The following is a 20,326-nucleotide window of genomic DNA, read 5'->3' on the forward strand; positions in this document are numbered from 1 at the left end:
AAATCAAGCTTCATCAGCCCAGAAATTGCCACCTATATAATGTGCCACATTCATTGTTTCTTTTATATTTGAAATGTTCATTTCAAGTGTTTCATTTTCTAACAATATTATTTTAATATATGTGACATGAACTTTTGTTATAACATGTATCAAACATCTCATCAAATTATTACGTGAGTAATGTGACATTGAATCCATCTCGTAATCAAACGTTACTTTTCTGTTTTTTTAGCTTTTTCTTTCCAAGCTTAGATGTAACAGTGCCTTAAAACACTAGATTTTACTTAAACCATAAATATGTAAAAGTTGGTTTTATTCATATTTTGCTTTTATATTTGTTTCAGAAAAATCCTCCTGTACATTAACTGCACTACAGATTAAAGAGCGTTATGCAGAGTAAGTCTGGTTTTCTTGGTTTTAAATACATTTTTGTGGACCAAGTGTAAAATACTTGAGCTAAATATGGAATTGGTCGGATTTACTGCAACATATGATATCCCCCCTCAAAAAGAACATTTCAACTCTTATTTACTTTTTCTTATTTTATAGAATTCATTGTCCACAGGACTGCCACAAGCAGCTTAAGGCTGATGTTTATGGAAGTGAAATCTTTGCACCGGTAAGTTTTTAAATATTAAAACTCAACTATTTAGCCAAGAAATGGTGAAATACAATGATTGAAATCATAACCCAGTGAAGAAGCAAACTATAGTCAAGCCTCTAAAAGTTGAATTCCTGCGTTTCTATTGAAATTGGTCTGATTTTGAAATTAATGTCTACTTTTTTCTACAGATGTCCTCCGTTTGCAGAGCAGGTCTCCATCAAGGAGTAATGAGCATTGAGGGAGGTATTATGTATCTAGAAAAGGTGGAAGGACTACCCAGTTATGAAGAAACCACAAAGAATGGAGTGAGGAGCAAAAGATATGGTCCTTCTGAAGTATCATTTAGAGTCTATAAGCACCTTCATGAGTCTCTATCTGAAGATAAGCCATCCCTAGAAGATCTTATATGGAAATCTGAACCTTCAGACTTTCCAGGGACTCCAGAAACAGGGGAACCTAGCAAAGAAACCCGACCTTCATATCCTACTGATGATGCTGAAGATACCATAATAGGTGGGAAGAAACCAAAGAAACAATGCCTATCGATAACTTATTAAATATACCGTAATTCTTTAAACACTTACACTTGTTTATTCAGATAAGAAATGTTATATAACATCTTTTGTTTGTACTGCAGTTTCAGGTACCTGCTATACTACTGCAGCAAAGTTTACGGAAACATTTACGCAGTATGTATATCTTTGAATAGAAAATGTTATTTCTACGTTATCTTCTATCAATGGTGAAAAAAATTGTTGTTGCTTATTTTCAGAGTCAACTGCCCGAGTGGATGCTTAAGCCAGAAAAGCCTTGTTAAAGGATTTCTTACGTATACAGATGTAAGTTAAAATATCAATGGTATTAAAAATATAAGTCTGTTTAATATACTGGCAAATAGGGATAGGCGGAACAAAACGTCATTGCTTTGGTCAGTACCAAACACTGCAGGTTTTTGTTCCCAAACACGAACCTGAACTTCAGCCAACTGCGGTAGAAACTACAATCAACGCGAGGGCTTTGCCTGAGGCATTTAAAGGGTAACAAGCACGATCAGTGCAGTCTCTAATCATGGATGTTAAATTGTGATGAACAGACCGTGCATCCGGGATTTACAGGTACGGAAAGTATTCAGACCTCTTTACATTTTTCACTGTTTGTTTCACAGCAGCCAATTGGTAATATCAAGATAGTTCTTTTTTTCTCTTTAATGTACACTCTGCACCCCATCTTGACAGAAATGTAGATATTTTTGCTAATTTATTAAACAAGAAAAACTGAAAAAATCACATAAGTATTCATACCCTTTGCTGTGACATTTATATTTAACTCCCATTCCTCATTGGAATCCAGCTGCATTCAATTAAACTGATTGGACTTCATAAAGAAATGCACACACCTGTCTATATAAGACAGCTCACAGAGCATGTCAGCGCACATGAAAATCATGAGCTCTAATTAACTGCCTATGGATCTCAGAGAATACATTTTGGCAAGGTACAGATCTGGTCAAGGTTAGAAAAGAATTTCTGCTGCACTCAAGGTTCCTAAGAGCACATTGGCCTCCATTACCCTTAAATAGAAGAAGTTTGAGATGACCACAACTCTTTCTAGCATGCACCATCAGCCAAAATAAGATCTGGCTGAGCTCCAGAGATGCAGTAGGGAGATGAGAGAAAGTTCCAAAAATCACTGCAGTCTCCACCATTCAGGGCTTTATGGCAACAGCAGCCTCTCCTCAATGCAAGACATATGAAAGCTACATACAGTGAAAACACACATAAAGGACTCCCAGACTATGATAAATTAGATTATTTAGTCTGCTGAAACAAAGATTTAACTTTTTTGCTGTTAGTTCTAAGCGGTATATGTGAAGAGAACCAGGTACTGCTCATCACCAGCCAAATACAGTCCCAACAGTGAAACATGATGGTGGCGGCATCATGCTATGGGGACAGGGACAGGACGACTTGTTGCAATTGAATGAAATATGAATGGCACCAAGTACAGAGAAATCCTGCATAAAAACCTGGACCTGTCAGCAGGTTCAACCTCCAACAAGACAATTACCATAAGCAAACAGCTAAAATAACAAAGCAGAGGCTTCAGAGATCTCTGAACATAACTGATTGGCCCAGCCAGAACCCGGACCTAAACCCAAGTCTCTGGAGAGACTTGAAAATGGCTTCCAGCAATGTTCACCATCCAACCTGAGGGAACTGGAGAGGATCTGCAAGGAAGAGGTAGAGGATCCCCAAATCCAGGTATGAAAAACTTTTTGCATCATTCCCAAGACAACTAATGATTGTATTAGCTCAACAGCTGCCTCTACTCCATACGGAGCAAAGGGTCTGAATACTTATGAACATTTGATATTTCAGTTTTTCTTGATAATAATAAATTAGTAAAAAATCTACATTTCTGTTTTTTTTTCATTATCTTTCTTAAGATGGGGTGGAGAGTATACATTCATAAGCAGAAAAATAACTTTTTCATTCTAATAAATTGGCTGCAATGAAACAAAGAGTGAAAAATTTAAAGGGGTTGAATACTTTCCGTAAAAACTGCAAAGTATGCCAGCGGCACCCAGCGATCCATGCAAGCTTAGCGGTTTGTTTGGGTTCTCGTCCCCAAACCAAACCTTTGTTCTATGTTCAGGTTAAGCAGCCTAACCTGAACTATACTGGGTCTGCTCATTACTACTGGCTAATAAATACTTGTTAATTTAGTCTTTTAGGAATGTAAAAAAACCCTCTGTTTTGTGTGCTATTTGATTGCCAGGACTCCGCTATTTGCAGAGCTGCTATCCAAACTGGAGTCATAGACAATAAAGGTGGGGCAGTTATTGTTAAGAAGACTGCAGGACGAGACCGCTATGATGAATCCAACAAGAATGGAGTGAAGTCGATCAAGTTTGGCCAATGGCCGGAGTCTTTTGAATTCCATACACCCTCATCTACATCCGAGGCAGAAAAACCTGCTGAACAGTCTCATGCTCAACAAATTCCAACATACAGATCACCAGAAGGTAAAAAAATATGAAATAAAAACAAATCTTAAGATGGTCACATCAAATTGGTAAAAAGTATAAGATAGCTCTTTTGTTCAATAACTGTTTAACCAAAACCCACACATTTGTTACACTCTGTCCAGTTTGTTTATGTGTTCAGTGGCAAGATGCTACTACTGATTACCCAGTCCCAGGAAGGGCTCATGCACAGAAACATATTGGGGACTGATATGCCACCGCCACAATTGCGGCTGCATACCAGTCCCCATTGACGTCTATGGTGCCAGGTACTGTGTGGTGAGCAGACGTTGTCTCACCGCACCATGACCAGGTATGGGAAAATATAGAACATGTCCTATATTTCACCGTGTTACAATGCCGGACCTGCACCGCTCTATGGAGAGGGGAGGGGTGAGCGCAATCTTCAGCGCAGTAACGTGTGGTAGCTTTGCTTACGGCACACATTTGTGTGAATGTACACTAAGATTGTTAGGTTGAGCTGATACAAATCTATTATGTATTTGCAAATAAATTTTATAGAAATGTTACCAGTAATGAGAAAAGTCTCCTTAGTTCTCTGGGAAACCATGTTCTAAATGTATCTGTTCGAAGGTGGTATCCATAGGAAAGTCCATGTGACTTTGTATCCACATGTTTCTGATGTTGTGAATTGGCACCTACTTATAAAGAAAAGATACTGTTCTACCGGTGAAGTTTTCTACACAATTGTGTAGGCATTGTCTACAGACTGTTGCCCTTCATTCATAAAATAGCAAATAATATTTGGAGCCACATGAAATTCTAGTGATCTCATTTACAGTGACTGATTCATGATTTTTCATTTCATTGCTCCAGTAACTTGCAGAACTGGTGGACATCAGATACCAGAGAACATTGCAGAGTAAGTTTGATGGCAGCTATTAATAAACACAATATTGTTTTAATAAACTAAAAACATAAAACATAAAGGCAACTATACGTGAAACTGTGTTTCTTATGTATTTATTACTAGAATAATATGTCCAGATGGATGCATCAGAGATAAAGCTAGTGTCTGGGGATCCAAAATCTACAAAGAAGTAAGATAACCCTGCATATTTCAGAAACCTTTAATGGGGTTGTCGACTTTCAGAAAATAATTTATATTGTTTGTGTGATAAAAATGTTATATAATTTTACAATATACTCTATCAATTCATCATGATTTTCTAAAAACTGCTTGCTGTCATTTTATAGAAAGCTTCTATGTTTGCTTCCATTGGACAGAAATATGTCCAAGGTCATATGATATCACATAGGTGCACAATAGAGATGAGCGAACATGCTCGTCCGAGCTTGATGCTCGTTCGAGCATTAGCGTACTCGAAACTGCTCGTTGCTCGGACGAATACTTCGCCCGCTCGAGAAAATGGCAGCTCCCGCCGTTTTGCTTTTTGGCGGCCAGAAACAGAGCCAATCACAAGCCAGGAGACTCTGCACTCCACCCAGCATGACGTGGTACCCTTACACGTCGATAGCAGTGGTTGGCTGGCCAGATCAGGTGACCCTGGGATAGACTAGCCGCTGCCCGCGCTGCTCGGATCATTCTGTGTCTGGATGCCGCTAGGGAGAGAGCTGCTGCTGGTCAGGGAAAGCGTTAGGGTGTTCTATTAGCTTACTGTTAGGCAGGAGTGATTCTCCAAGAACCCAACAGCCCTTCTTAGGGCTACAATAACGTTCTACTTTTTTTTTTTTTATTTGCATCTAGTACCATTTTGTGAGGAATTAGCAGGGGGACTTGCTACCGTTGTGTTTAGCTCTTAGTGGCACACATATCCACCTCAAACACCAAAGTGGGAAAATTTAGTAGGGGTTGGATTTCAATTAGGCACAGTCTGCCATTTTTCCTTTTTTATTTTACGTTTATTTTGTTTAATAACTCAGCGTCATCTCATCTGGCATAGTAGTGTGCTTTCATACTTGGCTAGAAAATAGCCATAGGAGAATCCAAACGGCTTACGCCTACAGTAGCGTTATATATTTGATTTCTGGTTGATCTGCTGGTGGCTGTACTTGCTGCAGTGCATCTACTAGCCAATTGTGAGCAATTTGTAGTGAGACTTGCGACCGGTGTGTTTTGCGCTTAGTGACGCACATATCCATTGCAAAGACCGAAGTGGGAAAATTTAGTAGGGGTTGGATTTCAATTAGGCACAGTCTGCCATTTGTCCTTTTTTATTTTACGTTTATTTTGTTTAATAACTCAGCGTCATCTCATCTGGCATAGTAGTGTGCTTTCATACTTGGCTAGAAAATAGCCATAGGAGAATCCAAACGGCTTACGCCTACAGTAGCGTTATATATTTGATTTCTGGTTGATCTGCTGGTGGCTGTACTTGCTGCAGTGCATCTACTAGCCAATTGTGAGCAATTTGTAGTGAGACTTGCGACCGCTGTGTTTTGCGCTTAGTGACGCACATATCCATTGCAAAGACCGAAGTGGGAAAATTTAGTAGGGGTTGGATTTCAATTAGGCACAGTCTGCCATTTGTCCTTTTTTATTTTACGTTTATTTTGTTTAATAACTCAGCGTCATCTCATCTGGCATAGTAGTGTGCTTTCATACTTGGCTAGAAAATAGCCAAAGGAGAATCCAAACGGCTTACGCCTACAGTAGCGTTATATATTTGATTTCTGGTTGATCTGCTGGTGGCTGTACTTGCTGCAGTGCATCTACTAGCCAATTGTGAGCAATTTGTAGTGAGACTTGCGACCGCTGTGTTTTGCGCTTAGTGACGCACATATCCATTGCAAAGACCGAAGTGGGAAAATTTAGTAGGGGTTGGATTTCAATTAGGCACAGTCTGCCATTTGTCCTTTTTTATTTTACGTTTATTTTGTTTAATAACTCAGCGTCATCTCATCTGGCATAGTAGTGTGCTTTCATACTTGGCTAGAAAATAGCCAAAGGAGAATCCAAACGGCTTACGCCTACAGTAGCGTTATATATTTGATTTCTGGTTGATCTGCTGGTGGCTGTACTTGCTGCAGTGCATCTACTAGCCAATTGTGAGCAATTTGTAGTGAGACTTGCGACCGCTGTGTTTTGCGCTTAGTGACGCACATATCCATTGCAAAGACCGAAGTGGGAAAATTTAGTAGGGGTTGGATTTCAATTAGGCACAGTCTGCCATTTGTCCTTTTTTATTTTACGTTTATTTTGTTTAATAACTCAGCGTCATCTCATCTGGCATAGTAGTGTGCTTTCATACTTGGCTAGAAAATAGCCAAAGGAGAATCCAAACGGCTTACGCCTACAGTAGCGTTATATATTTGATTTCTGGTTGATCTGCTGGTGGCTGTACTTGCTGCAGTGCATCTACTAGCCAATTGTGAGCAATTTGTAGTGAGACTTGCGACCGCTGTGTTTTGCGCTTAGTGACGCACATATCCATTGCAAAGACCGAAGTGGGAAAATTTAGTAGGGGTTGGATTTCAATTAGGCACAGTCTGCCATTTGTCCTTTTTTATTTTACGTTTATTTTGTTTAATAACTCAGCGTCATCTCATCTGGCATAGTAGTGTGCTTTCATACTTGGCCAGAAAATAGCCAAAGGAGAATCCAAACGGCTTACGCCTACAGTAGCGTTATATATTTGATTTCTGGTTGATCTGCTGGTGGCTGTACTTGCTGCAGTGCATCTACTAGCCAATTGTGAGCAATTTGTAGTGAGACTTGCGACCGCTGTGTTTTGCGCTTAGTGACGCACATATCCATTGCAAAGACCGAAGTGGGAAAATTTATTAGGGGTTGGATTTCAATTAGGCACAGTCTGCCATTTTTCCTTTTTTATTTTACGTTTATTTTGTTTAATAACTCAGTGTCATCTCATCTGGCATAGTAGTGTGCTTTCATACTTGGCTAGAAAATAGCCATAGCAATAGGATAGCATTGTTTGGTTTTAAAAACTCAAAAACACAAAAAAAAAAAAAAAACACAAAAAAAAGTTAAAAAAAAATTAAAGCTATAACTCTCATTTTAAAAATGTTTAACCCGAGGGCTAGGGGTAGAGGACGAGGGCGGGGACGTGGGCGTCCAACTACTGCAGGGGTCAGAGGCCGTGGTCCTGGCCGGGGTGAGACACCACCTGCTTATGAGGGAGCAGGGGAACGCCGCAGAGCTACACTCCCTAGGTTCATGTCTGAAGTTACTGGGACTCGTGGTAGAGCACTGTTGAGGCCAGAACAGTGCGAACAGGTGATGTCGTGGATTGCTGACAATGCTTCGAGCAATTTGTCCACCAGTCAGTCTTCCACGCAGTCCACCCATGTCACCGAAATCGCCACTCCTCCAGCTCCTGCACCTCAGCCTCCTCCCCGCCAGTCTGCCCCCTCCCAGGAAAATTTGGCATTTGAACCGGCATACTCTGAGGAACTGTTTTCTGGACCCTTCCCACAGTCACAAACCACTTGTCCGGTTGCTGCTGAGCAATTTTCCGATGCCCAGGTTTTCCACCAGTCACAGTCTGTGGGTGATGATGACCTTCTTGACGTAGTGGAAGTGTGTAAAGAGGTGTCCGACGATGAGGAGACACGGTTGTCAGACAGTGGGGAAGTTGTTGTCAGGGCAGGAAGTCCGAGGGGGGAGCAGACTGAGGGATCGGAGGATGATGAGGTGACAGACCCAAGCTGGGTTGAGAGGCCGGGTGAACACAGTGCTTCTGAGACGGAGGAGAGTCCTCGACCAGAACAGGTTGGAAGAGGCAGTGGTGGGGCCAGACGGAGAGGCAGGGCCAGAGCTGGTGCATCAGCGCCAAATGTGTCAACTAGTGAAGCTCCCGTGGTGAGGGCTCTTGCGGCGAGGGCTAGATCTTCAGAAGTCTGGAGGTTCTTTAAGGAAACACCGGATGACCGACGGACTGTGGTGTGCAACATTTGCCAAACCAGGCTCAGCAGGGGTTCCACCACTACTAGCTTAACTACCACCAGTATGCGCAGGCATATGAATGCTAAACACCCCACTCAGTGGCAACAAGCCCGTTCACCTCCGGCCGTGCACACCACTGCTCCTTCCCCTGTGTCAGCTGATAGTCAGCCCCCTGCCCAGGACCCTGCCACAAAAACCCCATCGTCGCCTCCACGATCCTCCACAGCATCCACCAGCGTTCAGCTCTCCATACCCCAGACGCTGGAGCGGAAACGCAAATATAGTGCAACCCACCCGCACGCCCAAGCCCTTAATGTGCACATCTCCAGATTGCTTAGCCTGGAGATGCTGCCCTATAGGCTAGTAGAGACCGAGGCCTTTCGCAACCTCATGGCGGCGGCCGCCCCTCGGTATTCGGTCCCCAGCCGCCACTACTTTTCCCGATGTGCCGTCCCATCCCTGCACCAGCATGTGTCAGACAACATCACCCGTGCCCTGACCAACGCCGTTTCTGACAAGGTCCACCTGACCACGGACACGTGGACGAGTGCTGCCGGGCAGGGCCACTATATATCGCTGACGGCACATTGGGTTAACTTGGTGGAGGCTGGGACCGAGTCTGATCCTGGGGCTGGTCATATACTGCCGACGCCGAGGATTGCGGGGCCTACCTCGGTCCAGGTGTTTCAGGCCTACTATGCCTCCTCCTCCTCCCACCCCTCCTCCACCTCCTCCTCCGAACTACCATCCGTGGGCACGGCGCCATCAGTCGGTAGCTCTAGGCACAGCAGCAGTGCCGTCGCTAAGCGACAGCAGGCGGTGCTCAAACTGCTGAGCCTAGGCGACAAAAGGCACACCGCCCAAGAGCTATTACAGGGCATCACGGCGCAGACTGATCTGTGGCTGGCACCGCTGAACCTGAAGCCAGGCATGGTTGTGTGTGACAACGGCCGTAACCTGGTGGCGGCTCTGCAACTCGGCAGACTGACACATGTGCCATGCCTGGCCCATGTGTTAAATCTGATAGTTCAGCGTTTCCTCAAGACATACCCCAATCTGTCTGATTTGCTCACGAAGGTGCGCCGCATCTGTGCGCATTTCAGGAAGTCCAGCCCAGATGCTGCCACTCTCAGGGCAGCGCAGCGCCGCCTCCAACTGCCCGCTCACCGACTGTTGTGCGACGTGCCCACGAGGTGGAATTCAACACTGACCATGTTATCCAGAGTTTACCAGCAGCGCAGAGCGATTGTAGACTGCCAGATGTCAACTTCCACCAGAAGTGGTAGTCAGGTCAGTCAGCTTCCTCAAGTCTACAATGAGGAGTGGACGTGGATGTCTGATATCTGTCAGGTGCTGAGTAACTTTGAGGAGTCAACACAGATGGTCAGTGGCGATGCCGCCATCATCAGCCTCACCATCCCGCTGCTTGGCCTGTTGAAAAACTCTCTGATCAGCATGAAGTCGGAAGCTTTGCGCTCGTCACAAGAGACGGGGGAAGAAGATTCCCTTGTTGATAGCCAAAGCACCCTCAGGTCTGTTTCTCAGCGCATATCGGAGGAGGTGGAGGTGGAGGAGGATGAGGAGGAAGAGGAGGAGAATGTTGGCGAGACACAAGAGGGGACCATTGTTGAGTCCTTCACTGTTCAGCGTGTATGGGCAGAAGAAGAGGAGTTGGAGGAGTTGGAGGAGGAGGAAATGGACAGTCAGGCCAGTGAGGGGAGTGAATTCTTACGCGTTGGTACTCTGGCGCATATGGCAGATTTCATGCTAGGCTGCCTATCCCGTGACCCTCGCGTTCAAAGAATTTATTCCAGCACCGATTACTGGGTGTTCACTCTCCTGGACCCACGGTACAAGCAAAATCTTTCCACTCTCATCCCTGCAGAGGAAAGGAGTGTGAGAATGCATGAATACCAGCAGGCCCTGGTGCACAAGCTGAAACAGTATTTCCCTTCTGACAGCGCTAGCGGCAGAGTGCGTAGTTCTGCGGGACAAGTAGCGAGGGAGAGTAGGCGAGCAGGCAGCTTGTCCAGCACTGGCAAGGGTACGCTTTACAAGGCTTTTGCCAGCTTTATGTCACCCCAGCAAGACACTGTCACCTGTCCCCAGTCTCGGCAGAGTAGGGCTGATCTTTACAGAAAGATGGTGAGGGAGTACGTAGCTGACCATACCATCGTCCTAAATGATCACACAGCTCCCTACAACTACTGGGTTTCAAAGCTGGACATGTGGCACGAACTGGCGCTGTACGCCTTGGAGGTTCTTGCCTGCCCTGCCGCTAGCGTCTTGTCCGAGCGGGTTTTCAGTGCAGCTGGTGGCATCATCACAGATAAGCGTACACGCCTGTCGACTGACAGCGCTGACAGGCTGACGCTTATTAAAATGAATAAAGGCTGGATTTCTCAAAATTTCCAATCTCCACCAGGTGAAGGAAGCTCAACCTGAATAATTGATCCACTCCTCCTCCTCCTCATTTTCCTCCTTCTCCTCCTCTTTGTACAGTAAAGCAGAGGAAACTGGCTATTTTTTGACAGGGCCCACTGGCTCTTGCTATAGTACTTTATGCATTTAATTTTTCTGGAGGGCCACCTACCCGGTCCTCTGTTTGAAACAATTTTTGTGAGTGCCACATACAGGCACTCAATCTATTCCATTTTTCTGGAGGGCCACCTACCCGGTCCTCTGTTTTAAAAAATTTTTGGGACTGCCACATACAGGCACTCAATCTATTCCATTTTACTGGAGGGCCACCTACCTGCTCCTCTGGTTTGAAAAATTTTTGGGACTGCCACATACAGGCACTCAATCTATTCCATTTTTCTGGAGGGACACCTACCTGCTCCTCTGGTTTGAAAACTTTTTGGGACTGCCACATACAGGCACTCAATCTATTCCATTTTACTGGAGGGCCACCTACCTGCTCCTCTGGTTTGAAACATTTTTGGGACTGCCACATACAGGCACTCAATCTATTCCATTTTTCTGGAGGGACACCTACCTGCTCCTCTGGTTTGAAAACTTTTTGGGACTGCCACATACAGGCACTCAATCTATTCCATTTTACTGGAGGGCCACCTACCTGCTCCTCTGGTTTGAAAACTTTTTGGGACTGCCACATACAGGCACTCAATCTATTCCATTTTTCTGGAGGGACACCTACCTGCTCCTTTGGTTTGAAAACTTTTTGGGACTGCCACATACAGGCACTCAATCTATTCCATTTTACTGGAGGGCCACCTACCTGCTCCTCTGGTTTGAAACATTTTTGGGACTGCCACATACAGGCACTCAATCTATTCCATTTTTCTGGAGGGACACCTACCTGCTCCTCTGGTTTGAAAACTTTTTGGGACTGCCACATACAGGCACTCAATCTATTCCATTTTTCTGGAGGGACACCTACCTGCTCCTCTGGTTTGAAAACTTTTTGGGACTGCCACATACAGGCACTATCCAAATTAAATTGTCTCCATAGCAGCCTCCACACGTTGTCTCCATTGCTACCTCCAAAAGTCGTCCATATAGCTGCCTCCATACATCCTCCCCTTATCAAACGAGGTGTGTCAGGCAGAAATTTGGGTTGTTTTCATGGATTCCACATCAAAGTTGTTAACTTTGTTGCCACCCTGCTGTGTTATCCACAAAATATACTGGCAAACTTTTATGATTAACCGATATTATTTCAGCGCTTCTTGCGCAGCTGTTTACATTCCCCTCACCCGCCATATCCCAAACTTATAAGAACGCTACTACACTTGATCTTATACAAAAGGTTCTTAGAAGTGCTGTTTGGGGAGTAGCCTAGAGACAGGGGCTTGGATTGGCGAAAGCTCGCCTGGCTGCAGAGCGCCAGCTCCATCCCAAGATCCAACTAACATAGTTTTAACTGCAGCACCTTTAATCTACTACTAGTTCACTGCCTCCATACATGGTCCCCTTATCAAACGAGCTGTGTCAGGCAGAATTTTGGGTTGTTTTCATGGCTTCCATGTTAACTTTGTCGCCACCCTGCTGTGTAATCCACAAAATATACTGGCAAACTTTTATCATGTACCGATATTATTTGAGCGCTTCTTGCTCACCTCCTTTGGTTCCTCTCTGCCACCCATTGGTTTGAAGCCTGAGTCCATTTAGGGTATGTCGCCATGACACTCTCTAGCCTGCTGCCGCTGCCTCTGCATGCCGTCCCCTATAGTGTCAGGGTCAATTATTGGATGTTTTAGATGCTATCTAGCTTCATTCTGTCACTCTGTCATGGCCATGCTGTTGCCCATAATTTTGGCATAATGTTGCGATTATGCAGCCTCAGAGGCATCCATGCATGCTGCCCCTGCTGTTTCCTGTCCATTTCCGTGGTGTTTCCATCCTTTTCTGAGGTTCCCAGGTGTTTGGCCAAGCTTCCCTGTGCAGAGCCTTGGTCCCCTTGAAAAATGCTCGAGTCTCCCATTGACTTCAATGGGGTTCGTTATTCGAGACGAGCACTCGAGCATCGGGAAAAGTTCGTCTCGAATAACGAGTACCCGAGCATTTTAGTGTTCGCTCATCTCTAGTGCACAAGCATTATAACATAAAGCTCTGATTACTCTCTTTGATACTAATGGTTCACTGGAAGTAAACATAAAAGCTACCTATAGAGAGACAGCAGAGATCTAGAAAACTCGGAAGAATTCATACAGAGACTACATTGGAAAATTGTATAACTGTTCATTATTTGATCAATATTATTTGATCCCTTTAAGCCAACTGTGCATGCCTTGTTAAGTTATTGTCTAATTTCATAGAAAAATGTATAAAGAATATGGAGTTCAAACCACTTATATTTCTTTGAACCTATGAAAAGCAGAAACATACCAATACCGATCAACAAACGTATGTACATTATGAGGGGGATGTATTAAAGCTTGTACGTCTGGGTAGGAATTCCGACTATTTCCTATCACCATGAATGTTTGATTATTTATTTTATTTAAACATAATTTAAACACCACATATTAGATTATTTTTCTCCATTCCTAATAAAAATATCAGACATGACATAATGCAAATATAAAAATATATTATTTCCTAATTATTATTTTACAGATATAGTTAATAGACATGCTAGAAGAGTTGACATGTCTTCTTCAATGAAAAATCAGCATTTTGAAAAAAAAACCTGTTTTGTAAAAAATTTTTGTCTACAATACACAGGACTCATCTATTTGCCGAGCTGCCATTCATAATGGAGATCTGCCTCTCTCCGGGGGTGCTATTACAATAGAAAAGATACAGGGTGAAAGTAGTTATGAAGATACTACAAGAAATGGAGTGAGATCCTTTAACTTTGGTAGCTGGCCTGTATCGTTTAAATTCCGCCCGGCCATAGATCAGCCATCTCCTGAAAGTACAGAACAAAAGGATAAAGCTGTAACAGGTACTTTTGTTACTTATTAGTGGTGAATATACAGAAAAATAGTTTTCTCTGTGTTGTTATTTTTATTTCTGTTAATGGGGTATTCCAGGAATATGAACTTCTGATACAAAAACCCATAATGCTAAAAATAAAGGAACCCAACTCAATGTTCTTAATCACAAAATGGAGTTAAAATAGTTTTCTTTAATGATTCAAAACTTTTTATTGTCTTTTTAAAGTAGGCGGGGTTATCTCTAAGATGGCCACCATCTACAACTACAATCCCCATGAACCCTCAGTTCTCAGTAACAGCTCCCCCTCTCATTCTCCACTCCCAGTGATGAACTAACAAACTGTCCTTAATAATGATGTGTATAACTCCAATCATTGCATGTTGCCCCAGTGAGATGACGTCTCACCACAACACTGGCCATACTGTATTCAATGCAACCAACTGACTAAAGAAAAACATAGTGATGATCACATGACCTGGCCGGGCTGCTGCAAGACACGTAATATGGACAGTTGACCAATGACCATCTTCTGTCCTGTGTCTCCTTCATAGGGACAAAGTCTGATTAAAGGACTGATTAAAGGGCCAGTAGCACTATTTGTTATGATTGTTAAAACATCAGAAAATAGAGTATGAAAGTCTAGCTCCATCTTTTTTCTGTGGTGGTCAGCTCCATTACTTCTAGCTAAGCTCCTATTTAAAGCAAATTTACCACATGGGTGTAGTGTTTCTAAACCAAGCACACTTACATGCTGGGATGGTCATCCTGAAACAAAATCCATTCTTCTTTTTGCTTCTAATGGCCTCGTTGTAGAGAAAACCTGTCTTTTAAAATTATGCAAATGAGTCTCAGGGGCTCCTGAATACATCAGAGAAATCTTGTCTGTCTCCATCGTTTGTTCATTTTTACACCTCCATTCAATGTTTCTGTCACCTCCTCCCTCCCCACCCAGAGAGCTGAATTGAGATATGAATAATTACCAGACACTGGAGCAAGAAGTGGTTTCTGTGACATATCAAAGAGCCCCTGAGGCTCTTTTGAACAGTTTTAAAATATGGTTTTCTGAAAAAGTCATTAGAAGCAAAAAGAAGAACAGATCCTATTTCAGGAGGCACATGCCAGAATGTAAGTGTGCTTGTTTAAGTAGCACTGCATCCATGTGGTGGATTCCCTTTAATTGAACAGATTCTCCATGTCAGTACCACAGCTCGGCCACTACATAGAAGTATGAAGAACAGGAAAAATGAGACTACATAGAGTATAGGGCTAGATTTCCAGCTTCGTTCTTTGTTGTTACTTGGTCTCAGAGGTTACCTAAATCGACTGATCATTGGTGAGACCACTATTATCATTATTATTATTATTATTTATAGAGCACCATTAATTCCATAGTGCTGTACAATCAGTAAGGGGGTCACATGCATTACACATTTATGTGTTCAGTGGCAAGATGCTACTACTGATTACCTAGTCCCAGGAAGGGCTCATGCACCCAAACGTAATGGGGACTGACATGCCACCGCACGAATTGCGGCTGCATACCAGTCCCCATTGACGTCTATGGTGCCAGGTACTGTGTGGTGAGCAGACGTTGTTTAACCGCACCATGACCATGTATGGGGAAATATAGAACATGTCCTATATTTCACCGTGTTACAATGCCGGACCTGCACCGCTCTATGGAGAGGGGAGGGGTGAGCAGCGCAGTCTCCACGTTTGGTCGCTTTGCTTAGGGCACACATTTGTGTGAATGTACACTAAGATTGTTGGGTCGACCTGACACAAATCTATTATGTATGTGCACATTAATATAATAGAAATATTACCGGTAACAAGAAAAAATCTCCTTAGTTCTCTGGGAAACCATGTTCTAAATGTATCTGTTCAAATGTGGTATAAAGAGGAGTCCATGTGACTTTGTATCCACGCATTTCTGGTGTAGGTTGTGAATTGGCACCTACTTATAAAGAAAAGATACTGTTCTGCTGGTGAAGTTTACTGTAGGCGTCGTCTATAGACTGTTGCCCTTCATTCATAAAATAGCAAATAATATTTGGAGCCACATGAAATTCTAGTGATCTCAGTATAGAGATGTCTAATATCTACATTTACATTTTAGAATTTTATTCTATCAGTACAATTCATGATGATTTTTCATTTCATTGCTCCAGTAACTTGCAGAACTGGTGGACATCAAATACCAGAGAACATTGCAGAGTAAGTTTGATGGCAGCTATTAATAAACACAATATTGTTGTAGTAAACTAAAAACATAAAACATATAAAGGCAGCTATACGTGAAACTGTGTTTCTTATGTATTTATTACCAGAATAATATGTCCAGATGGATGCATCAGAGATAAAGCTAGTGTCTGGGGATCCAAAATCTACAAAGAAGTAAGATAACTTCAGATGTCAGATACCTTTAACGGGGTTGTCGACTTGCAGCAAATAACTGATATTGTTTATGTGATAAAAAAATGTTATTCAATTTTCCAATATACGCTCTGTATCAATTCATCGTGATTTTCCAAATCTCCGCTTGCTGTCATTTTATAGAAAGCTTCTATGTTTGCTTCCATTGAACAGAAATATGTCCGAGGTCATATGATGTCACACACGTGCACGAGCATTATAACATACAGCTCTGATTACGGCTCACCGGAAGTAAACGTAGAAGCATGACAAAGAGTGACAAAGAGTGACAAAGAGTGACAGCAAGCAGAGATCTAGAAAACCCAGAAGAATTCATACAGAGACTACATTGGAAAATTGTATAACTCTTCATTATTTGATCAAAGTGGACAATCCCTTTAAGCCAACTGTGCATGCCTTGTTAAGTTATTGTCTAATTTCATAGAAATATGTATAAAGAATAAGGAGTTCAAACCACTTATATTTCTTTGAACCTATGAAAAGCAGACACATACCGATACCGGTCAACAAATATATGTACATTGTGAGGGGGATGTATTAGAGCTTGTATTTAGGAATTTCCTCCTGACGCCACCAATAAGCCAAGTGGGCATAAAGCGATGTGAAGTCGCCTTCCCCTGGCTGCAGAGTGGTCTGGAACGGGTTCTCCTACACCGCTCCTGGAGAGACCAGGATTTACATCATGCGCTGGCCGCACACTAATGGATATTCTCATACAGACATTGGGGTACATTTAACAAATGCCTGCACAAAGTGTACCAGCATATGATGTTGCTCCCATCCTGCTGTATCCAATTTTCAGAAGGCTTTAGGGCAAAATTGTACCTATTTCTGGGCTTGTACTCTAGACCTCCACCCCGTGTTCTCAAATAAGAAAACATTTTCCATGTAATAGTCTTAAGCAGTTTTATGATATCTGTGCATCAGCCTTACTAACTAAAGCCTTATCACCGATCAAGTATAAACTCGGGTACCAGAAGCTTGTAACCACCGCATATTAGATTAGTAAATAACAAACATGACCATATTGCAAATATATAAATTTTATTTCCTGATTTTTATTTAACAGATATAGATAGTTACTAGAAATTAAAGAAGAGTCTTCTTAAGTTAAAAATGTTAATTTTTGGAAAAAAAACTGTTTTGTAAAAAAAAATTTGTCTACAATACACAGGACTCATCTATTTGCCGAGCAGCTATTCATAATGGAGATCTGCCTCCATCTGGAGGTGTTATTACAATAGAAAAGATACAGGGTGAAAGTAGTTATGAAGATACTACAAGAAATGGAGTGAGATCCTTTAAATTTGGTAGCTGGCCTGTATCATTTAGATTCCGCCCAGCCAAAGATCAGCCATCTCCAGAAACTACAAAACAAAAAGTTAAAGCTGCAACAGGTACTTTTGTTACTTATTAGTGGTGAATATACAGAAAAACTGTTTCTCTGTATTGCTTATTTTTATTTCTGTAAAAGGGGTATTCCAGAAATATGAACTTCTGATACAAAAACGCATAATGCTAAAATAAATTAACACAACTCAATGTCATTAATCACAAAACTGAGCTTTAATAGTTTGCTTTTATGATTCACTAAATTTTATGGGTGTTTTAAAATAGACAGTGTTATCTCCAAGATGGCCACCATCTACAACTACAATCCTCATGATCCCTCAGTTCTCAGTAACAGCTCCCCCCTCTCATTCTCCACTCCCAGTGATGATGTAAAAGAATGTCCTTCTTTGTTACCATAGTAATGATGTATAACTCCCATCAATGCGCATTGCCCCAGTGAGATGACATAGTGATGATCACATGACCTGTACAGGCAGGGGTAGGACATGATGTGGGCATGTGACCAGCGGCCATCTTCTATCCTGTGCTTCTCCATCATATTGTATGCCCACAGCAGGGGAGAAACATTTTAAATAACAACTAATTACTTATTATCTTATTATTTTATTGACCCATTGGAATATAAATTTAGCTAATTCCTGGAATTACCCTTTATAAATTATTAACTTCTCTAAAAAAAAATTCACATTTTGATACAACCATGGATTCTTGTTTCTGACAGTGGCAGCTTCATGTGCCATGCCTGCTAAATACCTACCAGAGACATTTAATGAGTAAGTATAAGTTTTCATGTTATTTTTTTCGATTAATGTCTGAAATATGAGAACACTCTAATTAGCATTGATAGAATGAGATGGAAAATCCAATAATATTAACTAGGGATGACCAGACCCCATTAAATTCAGAAAACAAGCAAAAGATCCCGCTGCAGACACGTTCCTTAAAACTTAATCCAACTTTTTATTCCCTATTCATTAAAATGTCCATACAGACTCCACAAAAATACCAGGCAAAGCCTACGCGTTTCGACATAATCTTAATCATGGCTACATAATCTTGCATTTCCTGTTAAAATTGCTCACCTCCGGAAGCTTGTCTAATTGCCATGAAAATACACAGGTGATGTGGGACCCCTAGGTGGAGTTAAAAAACAGCAAAAAGTAGGATATTGTTAAGGAACAACCGACATTATCAACTTTTGCAAGCACGATGATGTGTGCACAATCCTTACATTTACTCTATTCTTATAAAAATACATAAAAAGATCCAAAGCCCAAACAGTAACACCTACAATTGGTGCTGGCACCAAGTGTTGTTGACTTAAATGCTGGTGGCTTACCAGCCACATGCACTTGCTTGACCCCATTACTTTGTGTATGGTCGCTCTCCATGACATTATAGGGGAGCGCCAATCCACCCCTAAAATTTCAATGCTGCTGGCACAAATCACAATTAGAGGTGGTGTTGAGCCAGACCAGTACACAAACTGACTAAAGTTCATGTCCAGGTTCACGGCCCAAACATTTTACAGACCAGGAACTTTGCAGCTCGGACTGATTGAACACTATAAATAACACATAGCTACTAGCATTTGTGCTTTACTATTACAAACACAACAAACGTAAAGACATTTTTTTTTCATTAAAGTTTTCAGATTAAATATAATATTACTAAACAATTGAGACCATTGGGTATCTTAAAGGAAACCTGTCACGAGGTACCATACCATTTTTTTATGGCCACATGGCATATGGCCACATTCATTTCAATGGACAATACATCCACATATTTATACTGCTGTACCGTAATGTATATAGCATGTCCTATTTTCTCCCGTATTTCAGTTCCGTATGCCCTTAAAAACCTATGGGGACGTGTAAATATGGGTAAAATACGGATAAAATAATGGGCATAAAATAAAAATCACATATGTAGAAGCTCATATGGCACGGAAATACGGGACTGGAGAAATCACATGTTCGTGTGAATGCAGCCTAAGTATAAATCTGTTGAATGTCACTTTACATCTACTATTTGTTGGATTATTTTACACCTAAAAATGCATCCTAATTTTGGTGCAAAGTCAATCAGTCAGCGCCTATTTCAAGTGAAACCATTCTCTTTTTGTCAAACTAAACTTACACACTTGATAATTGTAATGTAAACAATTTTTCTGTAAATTGAGATAGATTTTAGTTTTTCAATTACAAAATAGCCATGGATCCAACTGTAGCATAAAAATATACAATAAACATATAACTGAAAAATATATAAAAACAATAAACAGCTTCTACTTTTTTAAATATTTTAAGCTGCTTATTAAAATTTTATAAACAACAATATTATAGAAAATTTTAATAGTGAAAGATAAAAAGTCCAGGCATAGCCATAATGAAAATGGCTTTCCAGGCTCAGGAAATTGTCAACGGATTATGATTGCCAAAACTAAATGTATGGGCAATTCGACATCAGGGACCTCTCTGACCCGCTTAACCAATATCCTTCAGGACTGGAATAACATCAGAAAATAGAGTAAGATTTACAGCTTCATTCTTCGTTGTTACTTTGGTACCAGAGGTTACCTAAATCGACTGATCATTGGCGAGGCCTCTAT

At 41.7% G+C, this 20,326-nt stretch overlaps 2 long non-coding RNA genes across 2 annotated transcripts; both read left to right on the top strand.

The window, feature by feature from the left end:
- The first annotated feature begins 1,376 nt into the window (after positions 1–1,376).
- LOC140103719 (uncharacterized) lies at positions 1,377–13,788 on the top strand. Its single transcript, XR_011850166.1, has 5 exons — positions 1,377–1,443; positions 3,383–3,629; positions 4,467–4,512; positions 4,624–4,690; positions 13,708–13,788. It is a non-coding gene; the product is annotated as an uncharacterized lncRNA (long non-coding RNA).
- A 2,465-nt stretch (positions 13,789–16,253) lies between these two features.
- On the top strand, positions 16,254–18,476 carry LOC140104616 (uncharacterized). The gene is made up of 3 exons (XR_011850378.1): positions 16,254–16,320; positions 17,534–17,756; positions 18,434–18,476. It is a non-coding gene; the product is annotated as an uncharacterized lncRNA (long non-coding RNA).
- Positions 18,477–20,326: the final 1,850 nt, after the last annotated feature.

The sequence above is a fragment of the Engystomops pustulosus genome, chromosome 10, assembly GCF_040894005.1.
Source record: "Engystomops pustulosus chromosome 10, aEngPut4.maternal, whole genome shotgun sequence".
In the NCBI taxonomy this organism is placed as follows: Eukaryota; Metazoa; Chordata; class Amphibia; order Anura; family Leptodactylidae; genus Engystomops; species Engystomops pustulosus.